Source organism: Mobula hypostoma, chromosome 1 (genome assembly GCF_963921235.1).
Source record: "Mobula hypostoma chromosome 1, sMobHyp1.1, whole genome shotgun sequence".
Classification (NCBI taxonomy): Eukaryota; Metazoa; Chordata; class Chondrichthyes; order Myliobatiformes; family Myliobatidae; genus Mobula; species Mobula hypostoma.
In genome coordinates this window covers 206751188-206754839 of record NC_086097.1, presented here as the reverse complement: position 1 = coordinate 206754839, position 3652 = coordinate 206751188, and the positions used below count along the sequence as shown (strand labels likewise).

Genomic DNA, 3652 nt, shown 5'->3' with positions numbered 1-3652 from the left:
AATGTTTCATTCAAAGTCTTTTAATTCTGTTACACAGAAGGTTGTAATGTTTACCATAAGACTTTACAATTCACTTGGAAACATAAGTTGTTCAGTCCTTAAGTTGAGTCTGACACTTTGTGACCTCGCGGACTCCTGCACACCCCTGCACACCAAGCCTTCTTGTTGGAAACTGCTTCTCGAAGATCCCCCAAAGTCATACACATTGTCTGAGTAATTTCATCTATCCATTGTAGCTTCTGTCATCTTTTATTGTCTGTTTTACCTAACATGACAGTCTTCTACAAGAAATCCTGTCTTCTCATGACGTGGCCAAAATATTTGAGCTTTTGTCTCATGAACAAGCCTCCTAGTGAGCAGTCTGGCTGTATTTCATCGAGTATTGACTTGTTGGATCTTCTTGCTGTCCAACGAACTCTTAACTCCAGCATCCACGTTCAAGGGCGTTGATTCTTTTGTACTCAGCCTAATTAATAGTCCAGCTCTCACAGCCATACATCACAACCGGAAATACCATAGACTTGACTATACTGATCTTCATTGACAATGTTATGTCGCGGCTCTTCAGTATTTTATCTAAGTTTGCCACTGCTGCCCTCCCCAGAAGTGAGTGCCATTTAATTTCGTGGCTGCAGTTACCATCTACAGAAATCTTTGAACCGAGGAAGACAAAATCTGTCATTGTTTCAACTTCCTTTCCATTTATTACCACAGAGTTAATAGGGCTGGTCAACATAATCTTGTTTTTCTTAATATTGAGAAACAAGCCAGCTTTTGCACTTTCTTCTTTCACTTTGATTAGAATCTTCCTCAGATCCTCTTCACTTTCAGCCATTAGAGTAGTATCATCCGCATATCTGAGGTTGTTAATATTTTGTCTGGCAAGTTTGATTCCAACATTTGTGTCCTCTGGACCAGCATTCCTCATGATGTGTTCAGTATATTGATTAAATAAGTAGGGTGACAGTATGCAGCCTTGTCAAATCCTTTCCCAATCTTGAACCAGTTTGTCGTTCTGTGTTCAGTTCTGACTGCCGCTTATTGATCTTCATACAAGTTTCTCATAAGGCAGATCAGATGACCAGGTATCCCCATTTCTTTAAGGATTTGCCATAGTCTATTAGGTTCCACACTGTTGAAGGCTTTAGAGTAGTCAATAAAACATAGATAAATACTTTTCTGGAATTCCCTCAATTTTTCCATTATCCAGCGTAGGTAGGAATTTGGTCTCTGGTGCTTCTGCCTCTTCTAAAACCAGCTTGTACATCTGGCAGTTCTCATTCCATATATTGCTGGAGACTTGCTTTCATGATCTTTAGCATTACCTTACTAGCATGTGAAATTAGTGAAATTGTTCAGTAATTTGAACGTTCCTTCACATTTCCCTTCTTGGGAATTCAACTGGAATCCTGTCACATCCTGCAGCTTTATTATTGGCAATGTTTCCTATTGCCCATTCCACTTCACTTTCCAAAATATCCGGCTCTAGATCGATGAGGGAGTCATTGCAGGTGTCTTCGCTGTTGGGATCTTTCCTGTACAATTCTTCTGTGTATTTCTGCCATCTCTTTTTGATATCTTCTGCTTCTGTAAGGTCCTTCCGTTCTTTGTCTTTCACTATACTCATTTTTGCATGAAACATTCCTTCGATTTCTCTCATCTTGTTGAATAGATCTCTTGTTTTTCCAATTCTGTTGGCTTCTTCACATTCTTTCACTAAGTTTTCTTATCTTCCCTTGCTATCTTCTTGAACTTTGCATTCAGTTGGAGATATTGTTCCAATCTCCATTACCTTTTCACTTCTCTTTGCTGCTTAGCCAATTGTAGAGCCTCCGCAGAAAGCCATTTTGCTTTCCTGGTCTTCTTTTTATTTGCAATATTTTTTGCTCCTTACTTCTATCCATAGTTCTTCTGGCTTTCTTGCGACCAGGCTTAATCCATTGAATCTATTCTTCACCTCCACGGCAAATCCTTGAGGGATGCTATCAACATCAGACTTTGATGATACGCTGGTTTTCCTGATATTCTTCAGTTTCATTCTGAATATTACAACAAGCAGCTTATGGTCTGAGCCACAGTCTGCTCCTGGTCTTGTTTTAGCTAACTGTATAACATTCTTCCATCTCTGATTGCAAAGTATATAGTCAATCTGGTTTCAGTATTGACTGTCTGGTGACGTCTATGTATAGAGCTGCCCCTTAGGCTGTTGGAAGAGGATATTTGGTATAACCACAGAGTTAATTTGGCAAAATTCTACCAGTCACTGTCCTGCTTCACTCCCTACTCCAAGGCCAAAGTTACGCCAGGTGTTCTGTGATTTCTAACTTTGGCATTCCAGTCTCCAAAGATAAATGTAACATCTATTTTTGGTGCTATAACCAGGAGGTGCTGCATTTCTTCATAAAACTGGATAATTTCATCTTCTTTGGCATCTCTGGTTGGATCATAAACTTGGATCACTGTGATGTTGAAAGGCTTGCCTTGAAGTCATATTGTCATCATTCTATCATTTTTGGGGTTGTATCCAATCACTGATTTTGATACCCTTTTTTTTCATAATTAAAGCCATATCATTCTTTCTGTGGGTTTCCTGCCCACATTAGAAGAAGTGGTAATTGTCTGATGTAAAATGACCCATTTCAGTCCACTTTAGTTCACTACTTCCCAATATGTCAATGCCATCTTGTCATCTCGTTTTTAGTCTTGCCATCTCATTTTTGACCACATTTAGCTAACCTTGATACATGGATCTTACATTCCAGTTTCCAATGGTGTATCGATCTTTACAACATCGAACCTTCTTTCCATTTCTAGGCACATCAGCAGCTGGACATCCTTTGGGCTTCAATCCAACCATGCCATTAGCTCTGGTACTACTCATACTTGTCCTCCATTATTCTGCATTAGCATGTTGAGCACCTTCAGACCTGCGGGGCTCATCTTCTGGTGTCATTCTCATATATCTCTTTTATTCATAAGGTTCTCTTGGCAAATTACAGGAGTGGGTTGCCATTTCCTTCTCCAGTGGACCATATTTGGTCTGAACTCTCTGCCATCTTGAGTAGCTCTACATGATATAGCTCATAGCATCACTGAGGTACAGAAGCCCCCTCAACATGACAAGGTAACAGTCCATGAAGAAGTAGAAACATAAGGCCAAAAGATATAGGATCAGAATTAGGCCATTTGGTCCATCGAGTCTGCTCTGCCATTCCATCATGGCTGATCCATTTTTTCTCTCAGCCCTAATCTCCTGCCTTCTCCCTGTATCCCTTCATGCCTTGACTAGTCAAGACTCTATCAACATTTGTGTAAAATACACATTCTGACATGGTCTCCACGACTGCCTTTCGCAAAGAATTCCACAGATTCACCACTCACACACAGAAATTCCTCCTCGTCACTCTTCCAAAAGGACACCCCTCTATTCTGAGGCTGTGTCTTCTGCTCTCAGACTCTCTTACCATAGGAAACATCCTCTCCACATCCACTGAATCAAGGCCTTTCACCATTTGATAGGTCTCAATTAGATCATCTCTCATTCTTCTGAATTCTAGTGAATACAGGCCCAGAGCCATCAAACACTCCTCGTATGACAAGCCATTCAACCTTAGAATCATTTTTGTGAACTTCCTTTGAAACCTCTCCAGTT

General features: G+C 40.3%; 1 pseudogene; it reads right to left on the bottom strand.

Annotated features, from left to right (window-relative positions):
- Window positions 1-1038: 1038 nt before the first annotated feature.
- On the bottom strand, window positions 1039-2881 carry LOC134348949 (uncharacterized; annotated as a pseudogene).
- Window positions 2882-3652: the final 771 nt, after the last annotated feature.